This window comes from Drosophila guanche, unplaced genomic scaffold, assembly GCF_900245975.1.
Source record: "Drosophila guanche unplaced genomic scaffold, DGUA_6, whole genome shotgun sequence".
Taxonomy (NCBI): domain Eukaryota; kingdom Metazoa; phylum Arthropoda; class Insecta; order Diptera; family Drosophilidae; genus Drosophila; species Drosophila guanche.
Window position 1 is genome coordinate 2,373,297 of NW_022995743.1, and position 11,372 is coordinate 2,384,668.

Here is an 11,372-nt window from a genome sequence, read left to right on the forward strand (position 1 = left end):
TTTAAATGGCATTATAAATTTGCAGTCGAGGGTTCTTTGCTCATTTTCAGCATTCATAACTTCCGCTGAAAGGATTTTGCACGGGAATCACGTAATGTCTGATGGCATTCTGCAGCTTCAGCTTCAGCTTCAGCTTTAGCTTCCTGTTGTGGCAGCCCTTGGGGCATTAACACTGTCACGGTGCTGCACCTGCTGCTGCAGTGCCTGCTGAAGTGGGTAACAAAGGACACGGGACTCCACTCTTCACTCTTCACTCTTTTGCCAGAGCCACTCAAAAGTGTGCGCGTGACATTCGGCGGCCGTGACGGGAGCAGGCTCCCCGAATAATGCCCGTCAAGTGGTGGCATCGGCATCGACATCGACAATCGATTGGGTGGCTGGTTCCCTTCGCGCCTCTTTGGCTGGCAGCTTGTGCAACGCTGTGGCAGGGTTCGTTGCTTCCGCTCTGGCTCCACTGTGATTGACGATACAAATTCTTCATTCTTTGTTTTCTTTTATTTTCCTTTACTTTCATTTTTCGTTATTGAATTCCTCGCTGTCTGCGACACTGCGCGTGTCAGTTATTAAATGCTCTGATTAAGTACAAAAGTGTAAAGTTATCGAATATTTATGGCTGTCAGAGGCGAGAGACGAGAGCCGAAAGCTACATATAATTATGACAAATTGGTTTTTGTGTACGGATGTGAATCAAGGATAAGTTGTGCACAAAGGAAGCAACAAGAACGAATGAAATTAACGATTAATTCTGCATCGATTTGTTGCCCGGGGAATTAAAATGGAATTGAGGCAAAGGGCATGACACGTGGAGCATATTGGCACTGGGATTTGTCGGGGGAGAGAACCCATTCAAGTGGCATTTAATTCCTGTGCAAATACGCAACAAATCAAGGCTGCTGGAATTGGCAAAATTCGATGGAAAACCCCGCTAAGTAGGCCACGATTATAGCCATGTTTCTGCCCGATTTAAGCCCGCTCTGGCCCGCTTCTGTGCTCAAAGTTCAGCGCACAATTTACCAACTCGGCACACAATCAATTTGTGTATTATTATTATTAATTTGAATGTTCATGTTTACATTACCGCCGCGCTGTTTCTGTCTTCCCTTTTTTGGCAGTACTTTGGCTGTTGCTCTGTTTATCGCTCTCAGTCCACGCATGCAACGCGTAATTAAGCGGCAGTTGAATGCTCAACTGAAGCGCACTCTACGCGAAAATAATTGATATTCCAGCGGAGCACGCGGCGAGCTGCAATCTAAAGCTGCTGCGGTTGCTCCCCGCGTTAATGGTGATGCATTTGTACTTTGATTGCAACCAGGGAGAGCCGGTAAGCGGATTTTATAGAGTGCCTGCCCCGCTGCACGCTGCACGTGCCTGGCATACATCGATGCAGCCAGCAGCAACCCCAGCAGCCGTATCCCGATCCCCACATCACGGCACATTGTGGCTTGAATACGCAAGTGACTCCAGACCGGCAAACATCCTTCAGGCCTAGCCCTTTCTTTGCAGCACAACAAATTATGCAAATTTCAGCGGCTGGCCTTTTGCCTCAGACCCCATTTACATATTGCCTGCCATCGATTGGTTCTACTTTTGCTGTATTTTTTCACACCCAAAACCAACAGCCCTGCAGCCTGACTTATTAATGCTCAAACTCTTTCCACCCCTCAGCTGTTTGCTCCACTAATCGCCTTGGCATCCCTTGGCAAACTTCAGGCCAAGTTCTTGTCGATTTATAGATGGATAGAGATGGCCTAGGACTAGTTGCAGAGTTTTTTTTTGTTGACTTAGGACTCAAATTGATGTGGCAAGGTGCCCGGCATGCTCTTTGCTCTTTGCTCTGTTGAAATGTTTGACTTTAAAGCTGAAATTGCTGACAAAAAAACAAAACGAAAATGGTCAGCATCGGTCCTGGTGTCGTTTCCCCTGGCAACGTCAACGAGTGTGCCATTTGGTAAATTAATTTTGATCGAGTGCATGCACAAATTAGCACGGTTGTGCCCGATATTTCTGATATTGTTGGTGGTCTTCTTGGCTTGGACTCTCCCTAGTGCCATAAAGCAATTAGCGCTCCACTGGACTGTGCTGCTGCCCATAATTGTAACCGCACAGCAACGGGCGTTTCCCTGGCTGCTAAGCCCCATGACCTAAGCCCATTTAATTGTCTTCATTAGCACGCTTTAAGTTACATTTAATCGGCTGTGGGAGTGCTCCAAGTGTGAGTTGCACCTGCCTGCTGCCGCTTTACTCTCCAATGGGTGGGAGGGCAGTTGCCAAGCTGCGGAATTATGTCTAATTAAGCGTCGGCGGTGGCTGTGAGGTGTGAGTGCGAGTGCAACGTTTCTGCTTACAATTTGTAACATTTTAAAGGCACATTTGCTCACAGAATTAAAGCCAGAACGAGTCTGGAGTCTGGAGTCTGGAGAGTCTGAGACAGTGGCAAAGCAATTTGTTTTACCACGGCGTAATTTGTCTTCAAAAAGCAAATGTTTTCCAATTTGTTAACAAGAACATTTTTCGCTTCCTCTTTGTTTTTACTTTACTTTTTTTTTTGTTGGCTGCTTGTTTGCCATCGTTTGGTTTCGGCTTCCTTTGTTTGCCTTGAGCTGGAGCTCTGTCTGTGTTCCCCGGCAAACCCAAAGCCAACACGAACCCAATGCAAATGTAAAGCTGCTGGCCCCACAACAGATAAGAAAGAAAAGCTGTAACGCCCTGCTCCTGCTGCCCCCCCCCTGGTTGCTGCTCTTTGGCGCTTATAACAAATGACTTTTGTGCCTAAAATTGAAAGTAAATACATATTGGTAGACAGCCAGACACGGAGAGAATTACTTACGTTCGAGGGCAGCACAGTTAGGGACCAGCCGAAACTCTTAATTAAATTGCGCTCAACTTTTGCTCTCCATGTGCATTCCCATGCATTCAATTAGTGGCCGCTCTTAAAACTGTTTGAGGCGGAATATGCACAGCTGCAGCCACACAAAATGTATCCTTTTATGCCGCTTTCGTGCTTCTTTCTACACCCGTTGAGGCTCCCAAGGAAACCACAAACCTAATGGCCAAGTCCATTTACCCGTGTGCCGGTGCCAGTGCCTGTGCCCTGCTGCAACATCGATTTGTGTTGGCAAATTTTTGGTTGCCAGCCCATGCATGAATCCTGGCAACTTTAATCTCCATTCAGCCGCCAACCTGCCCCCACACTATTTGCATAGAGCTGATGAAAAGTAAAAGCTGTAGTCAGAGTCGCCTTTATGGTTTTTGCAATCATGGCACACACACATGGCACACACACACCCACACCACTGGCAGTGGCAACACAATTTGAACTTTAACACCTTCCACTGACAGCCAACCGTGTGACCTCAGGCGCAATTTTGTGTAAATAACAAGAAAATCATCACGAAAACAAAAACACAAAACACAAAACGCCATCGACCTGACCTCTTGTTGGCGAGATGCCCCAAGGCGAGGACTTTGCCCATCACATTTGCCTTTTGCCTTTTGGGATACACTAGCAAAGGGCATCAATGAACAGAGAAGAAGAGTGCAAGAAAAGAGAGCCCGAAAGAGTGCGAACTTGAGCCACAATGGACGCAAAAGGGTATCCAAAGTGTAACCTTTTATTCTCTACACACACAAGAGAGTGTGACTCTGTGTGCGTCTCTAAGTGTTGTTGTAGTTGGCCATTATGCGCATAAAATATAAGAGGGTTGTTCATATAGCCAGAGCACAATGGATGCATAAATCTATGCTGCTTTGGCATAAGAAAAAAAAATAAAAGAAAGAAACGGCAACGTGGCAGACAGCGAACATAGAGCGAAGACGGATCGGACGGAGAGAGGAGCAAGAGGGAGCGAGAGAAGAGCGAGACGGGGTGAGACTTGAGATTTATTTTAACATTTTTATTATTAGTTTTTCGACGCGTTTCGCAGCGCTCCTGTCTTCGCTGCTCCTCTCTTCGCTGCTCCCTCGCTGCTACTCTCTCTTCGTTGCTCCTCTCTTCACTTCATGCTCGCTCGCTGCTCCTCTCTTCTCACTCTCTCTTGCTGTCTTGCTGTCTTGGTCATGCTGCATTAGCTGCTGGCTTCCCCCCCCCTCACAAATTGCTCGAAAATTGTATTGCAAATTGAGGTTTCAGTTTAAAGAACTTCATTGAAAAATTGACTGAGGGTAAAGTGTGCTTCCTGCCCTGCTTCAGCCCCCTCGAGCATGCCACTTACAGCTCTATAAGGGATTTTGGATTTGGTTTTCCGTTTGAATGCCTTTCGATGATGTTCGGTTTTCGTGTCCATTGTGCGCCACTCTTTCTCTCATTCTGTGTGTGTGTTTATGTTTGGCTTAAATGTCAGCTGTCAGTGGCCATAATTTCGGTTTATTGTTTAGCCAAAAACAAAAGTTCCGGCGCGGAAATGTCGGGCCTTTTTTCCTTTCTCTCAACTTAACCCATTGTGTGCTGCCAATTCACCCATTGGCCCCAGCTCTGCTTGCCCATAATTGAACATAAAAGGCTATCAATGGGCTTGGGCATAGCAAAAGCCTTCAAATGACCTTAGTTTTGGCTCAGTTCTGGGCATAAGGATGTGTGTGCTGTGTGAATATTGGAATTGGAAATGGCAGCAATATAAATAAAACCAACAATAAAAATAGAACAATTCAATCAGCGGGACACAGAAATTAACGTTTGAAATCTTCATAATGTTAGGCAAGGTTTAAGAGCATTTTGCCACTCTTCATTTACTCTTTTTGTTTGCCACCCACTTGTTGCTAAACCTTTTGTGCATTAAAAAATGCTTTCAAATTCCTTTTTTCAATTTCCATAAACGCTGACCCCATGCATTTGCAGAGACTTGTAATTTTCCAATTTGCTTTTGCTCATTTTGTTTTGCCATTTTCATTTTCATTTCCATTTCCCACTCCCACTCCCACTCTCTCTGTCTATTTCTATCTCTCTTTTGCACAGCTTTATGCTGACTCGTGCGCCTAATTGTAAGTAACAAGACAGCAACAACATTTACAGTTGCCCCTCAAAATGTTTCACGACAAAAAAAAAAAGGGAAGAGCAAAGGCAAAAGAGAAATCAAGAGTGAGCGGGTGGGAGAGCTCTCTGAAAAATTATAAATGGCGGCACAAAAATTCTTTGCAAACACTTTTCTTCACGCTTGATTAATTTTCAGCAGTTCGGCAGTTTGCCGCCTGCCTTTTGCCTTTTGCCCTTTTCTTTATTTTCGCGTGTTTTTTATTTTATTACCATCCATTTTTTAATAGCAAAAGTGTTCAGCGTTCAGTGTTCAACGTTCAGTTTGACAGTTTCGGGTCTACTTATGAACACTTCACTGAGCGTGCAAGAAAGTCGCCGGGCAAAGTGCCGCATTAGCCGCGATCCCTGACAAGCTGCTCATAATTAATGCACTTTGGAAAAGTTTCCACGCCTTTGGCTCGGCATCAATCTGTAACTTTAGTTTCATGTATGACTGGACACATCGTTAAATCAGGTGCGTTTCTGATTTCTGTAGCCAGAGGAGCATCCTATCGTATTTCCCTCATATTGCGCTCTCAAGTGCCACATGTTCTGATTGGAATGGAAGGAGCTCGCTGGCTGCCGTAGTTTCTTGCTGTCTTCCCTATTTATGTTAGTGTCTTGCATTCATGTTTGCCGAACATAAAGGCAATGTGCGCTCACTGCTTTCAATTTGCTAATGCACCGCCTGGCTCCTGGCTCCTGGCTCCGGGACAAAAAGGAAATGTATCCAAAGGTTTGTCTCGTTGTCTGTCTGCTGCCACTTGCTTCAATGAAGATGTCTTCTTCCGTTCCCTGCCAGTGAACGAGTTATTGCCAACGCATATCGAGCATGTCGTAGACTGGATACATAAGGAAAACTATGGATACTTTCCCCTCCACATCTGCTGCTACATCAGCCCAACACTTATACGAATTTATTTCATTGGCCACACAAAATCAACACAGAAACATGTATTCATTGAGAGTAAATTTATTTTTCATTTGTGGTCGAGTCTGGTCATGTGTCCATCGGTTATCTGGATAATTGATTTGATTGCAAGCACCGCAAAATGCTAAAGTTTCGTGATTTGCCACCGCACAACTGCTCGTATACGTAATATTCAATTCAAAGCTATTTTAACACAAGTGTTTACCGTGTGCAAACACTCCGCACTCCGCACTCCGCACTCCACCCGACACCTCAACACTAACTTAAATCAAGCAGCCTCAAAGTCAACGTTGGTGTGGGACGCGACTGTTGATTCAAGCGCTGCTTGCTGTCTGTGCACAGTGGCCTCCCTCCCCTTTTAGAGCAGTTAAAGCAGTTCGTGGTGAAGTAATCCAATAAAGCAGTTTAAATTTTCGCTCTTAAATCGTTCGCCCAGCTCGCATTTCATGGCAATGAAAATAAATGACTTCTCATTAGAATAAAGCGCTGAAAAATTAAGAAAAATGCTGGACGCAGCGACGACAGTGTCCGGGCGGGGCCCAAAGCAAACGAAATAGAAATAAAAATGAAATTACAAGAGGCTGTGCGGTAGGGGAGAGTCGACTCCGCTTCGCAGGTGGCTCGGCGGCCATATAAATGGTTTTGAATTTAAATTCGGACAACACGGGCCAGACATTTTTGGTATCACATATTTGGCAACTTTAAGCGCAGCCCAGACGGGAGCCACTGGATCAAATGGAATGTGTAACTGCTATACAGCTTCAAGGCTGAGGCACGGATGCGATGCGCCTGATGTGTTTGTGCTTGTGCAGCGTGGCATGAATGAGCAACTGTTGCCCCCGTCGGTACCCCGTACCATTCATCCTCACATCAGCACTGTCACCTCCACCTGCATGTGCAGTGTAATTAAAAGTGTGTGCACGTCCAGGCCAGGGCACACACAAGCAATTCAAACAGAAAAGAGCAAGCGAAATGGCATTTTCTGAGGTCATGCCGCTGTCCCTGTCCCTGTCCCTGTCCGTTAGTTGGCTGACTTTTGGGACACATGAACTCCGGCGCTGCGGTGGCTTACTAATACCGATTGCCCGGAGGTTGGCCAATCCATAACCATAAGCGGGTATCTCGGAACAGGAGCCCTTCCAATTAACACTTGCCTAGGGCACAAAACGATGCCGAGAGAGATCCATTCCTTTTGGAGTCCAGGTAAATTAGTTTCCAGTTGGAAATCAGAGAAGAAATCAGAGACAGAGCCATGAGTCAGTGCTGCCAAAGCAAGGACCAAGAAGGACCAAGGCACTTCGCTTGAATATGTGATAATTGGGCTTCTAGCTTTTTCAATAGACTGCACAAAGGTCCCTGAGTCGTTAGTCCTTGGGCGTGTAATTTCGTGCTTTGCCGCTTGCCTTAATTGCAGTTCCCAGAAAACGAAAAAGCTTCAAATATTTTCCCCTAAAATTGTATGCACAAAATATAGATATACATTTTGCATGTGCAAGAGATAGAAAATAAAATATTCAGCAAAAATGCAGGCAAAAGAATTTTACATTTATCAGAGCCAAGTATCAAACACGAAAATGTTTGCCAAATTGCAATATTTTTGGCCTCCATCGATACGAATATATTTGCAGCAAAGTGCTCAACAGTTTTAAATATTTCATGGGGGAATTTTTCAATTGCTAAAACTCAATTTATGGGCAGGGCTTTAATGTGGACACATGAATACGATAGAGACTGCCATTGAACAATGTGGCACGTGCGACGTGGGTTGGGCGGGGGCTGCTGCTGCTCTGCGAAAAGAAAGTGCGAACAAAGTATAAATCTTGGGGCAAAGCCATTGTCTGGGAAGCCCCAACCCGCATCCGGATGTGGAGTAGGAGCCGGAAACCAAAGCCGGTTTAGTATAGCAGCCAGAGCCAGAGCCAGAGCCAGATCCAATGGCAAAGCCGCAGCCAAACATCGAAGCACTTAGCAACTGCCTAATTTATGGTTCTGGTCCTGGTCCCTGTCTGACAATGTGCTGGGAGAAATGTGAATGGGTAGGGCCAGACGGCACACACACTAAACTCGTAGAGCAACTGGCAGACGATTAGCCACAGACGATTGCACTGAAACAAAGCTTGGTAGGGGGCTGGGATTGGTGGCAGGATTAGAATGTGGATGGGGAAGCATACACACACAGGCAAATCGATTCCCATTTAAATATTTCTGGAACTGCAGCGACTGTGCTGCCTGGCTGACTGGCATCGCTGCTGGAATAATTGTAATTGAATTAGACTGGATTGTTTTTTGGCATGTCCTGCTTATGGTTGGGGGGAGGCTGCTGCCACATGCATGTCTATCTAACTGCGTTTTGGCTTCCATTGGCAACCGCGATAGTCACGTAGTTCGGCAAAGAGTTCCCGCAAAGCGCACACCAAAATGTATGTAAAGTTGTTGCTTTGTTTTTACACACACAAACAAGTAAAAAATAAAATCAGAGAAACACTGAAACGTGCCTTTTGACATTTTGCAATGTATTTTGATGCCGTGGAATATCGAATATGAGAGTTGCCAGTGTGTGTGGATGCTGCTCCTGACAAATTGAATTTTGCTGCTGCCAAAAATGTTATCGATTTGATATTTGAATGTAGTCGAAGCACACACACCCACACACACACACACACACACACAGAGAGAGAAAGAGGGGCCTGGCAGCAACAGCATTAGGGTCAATTACCGTTCAAAACTGAATTGTCAACAGAGTCCAGTCCTCTCTCCCCCCCACTCAAAAGAGAGAGAGAGAGAGAGAGCAACGTCTCCTACGTATGTATGTATGTACGTGATACCCACTTGATTGTTAGTGTGTGTGTGTGTATATTTTTTTGGGTGGGTGTGTTTGTGTGTGGGTGCACTTTCATTATCTGTGCAAATATTTGCTCAGCACGACAGTTGGCAGTCGCTCGTCTCCTGCCGGTCGTCACATGCGAGCGAGAGAGGTTGCCAGCTCGACACTTTTGGGCTTCCTAGCGCAAGTTTTAAGCCGCTTAGTGCTTGTGTCCCCTGTCCCCTTCCCCTGTGTCCCCTCTGCAAAGTGAAAGTTATTGTAGAGACGACAGACACTCACACACACACACACATCAGCACAACGACCCTTGCGGTGCACATTTCATAAATGTGGTAAAAGAGAAAAACTATTTTCATGTTGTTTAGTTGCGTGCGCTTTTCCCCGAAGTTTCGGGCTCTCTCATGTTGTCCCTCCTCAGCTTTTTGTCTAGAGAGAAACTATGCACAAAGTTTTCCCAGAGGACGGGGTGGGCCATCCCTACGAAGGGTTTGTTGTAAATATTTGCCTTTGTGGCATGAATGCAAGCACGTCTCAAGTTTTGACTTCAATACCCCACCTGAAGCGACATTTTGGCCAGGAAGTTGATGTGTTAACTGTGCAACAACAAGAACAGGCATCAGCCATCAAGTTAGGTAACTTTCTCAACCATATATGAAAAATAAATGCCAACGTGTGTGCATGTTATTGAGATATTTTCAATTTGCATTTGGAAACCAACTGCTTGGGGGTGGGGGAGTTGTGTACGGGTTACATGCTCGAGAAATCTAATACAGTAAAGGTTTGGTTTCTCTCTTACCTTTTGGGCAGTAGCAGCATTTGAGCGGTTACATAGTAAGGATAAACGGTGAACGCGCGATGATTTTCGAGAGAACGATTTACGAAACGAAAACGCACAGGCACAACAAAAAGAATTGAAATAATTCCAAGCACATTTCAATAGGAGCCCATATTTTGGGTAGATTAATATAAGGTGACGCATAACAGCATTGAACTTCGTATGTAAACAGTACCGAGAGAGGTCAGATCACCACAACTTCATCTCACCATGCAATGAGAGCGCGTTGACACTCTCTCCTTTCTTATTGCTTTTCTCTTTTTCTTCACACAACTATGCGACGCATTTTTTGCACACACCAACATACGTACACATATTACCAGAGATCACGTGAACCATCGAAAAAACAATTTCTGCATTGACTAACTTGCTTATTCACATTTTGTACATTTAATGTACAAATACACTTTTCACTTTCACTTATTGCCTTATTATTTCCTCTGCCACTCTGCCTATTGTATGCCACTTTGGCGACGGCCGCCGCCACTCTTGATCAGGAATTTTGGGCCTTTTGCTTTTGAATCTCTGCCCCACTATACTGCAACCACTTCACTGCACATCTCACTTCACCAAAACACTGCACAGCACCACACTGAAATTCCGGTAGAATTTTTCATAATATTTCCGATTTTCGCGACCCGAAACGCGGAGCTGACTTAAAACCGCCCGCTTTTTCCGGCCAAAAAATTGAAAGTGTGAGAGCGACGCAGATAGCTTAGTTTCTCGAGCATTCCATTCTCTCCTTCTTATGCGCTTCCTACCTGCTCTCTTATTGACTTTGAATTTGACTTTTGTGTTCTTCGTTTCCCCACCCCAAGAGAGCGAATGTTTGTGCGTTTGATGAGTGACAGTGCTGTGTACCTGGCATGTGATGGAAGAGGGGAAAGCAAAAACAAATCTTTTTCTTATGTGTTCCTTACGCACAGCACTTCAACCCAAAATCGAACGGAACAAATTTCATACTCGAGAAATCTAATACAGTAAATGTTTCAGTTCTCTCTCTTACCTTAACTCTTCGAGTACCGGGTGTAATAAAAACATACATTAATAAATGTATGTGTGTATGTACACAGGTGTGTGCATGTTATTGAGATATTTTCAATTTGCAATTGGAAACCCATGGCTTCGAGGGATGGGGGAATTGAGTGTGTGTACAGCACGGCGTACGTAACAAATTTCATACTCGAGAAAGCTAATTAACTTCTCTTTACGAGGCATAAACTTCCGACATTAAACGCATTTATTTTCATGTGAAAATAAACAAATGCCCCACAGAAACAGAGGAGGAACACCCAATGTTTTGACGGCTTCTTTGTACATCGTGCATACAGATGTGTAAGTATGCAAGTACACGCAAATATATATATATATATTGTATGTTGCTTTATGTATTAAAACGACTAAGGGCACGCCGCGCTCACCCACACTAAGGAGGGGGAGCGGAGGCAGCGTAAATTTACGACTGGAATGTCAAAAGTGGACGGGGGGCCGGGCTGGTATGTCTTTCTGTTTCTGCCTCTGTGTCTGCTGGTACTTAGCAAAGTTGGCGTATTTATTTAGCACGTAGTCAGATGTCCTCCCACGCCAAGCACCTTGGGCACCGGTAGATTTTCTACATGCTTTTAATTAACAAATGCCTCGCAACTGTTTTTGGCAATCATTGAGCGTTAATGCAGGGATAATACGAGGCATAAGGAGGCGGATGTAAATTAAGGTCTTGATTTTCAACGATAGAATATCACAATTCGCTGGGTACTCTGTCCTCCTAAACGCA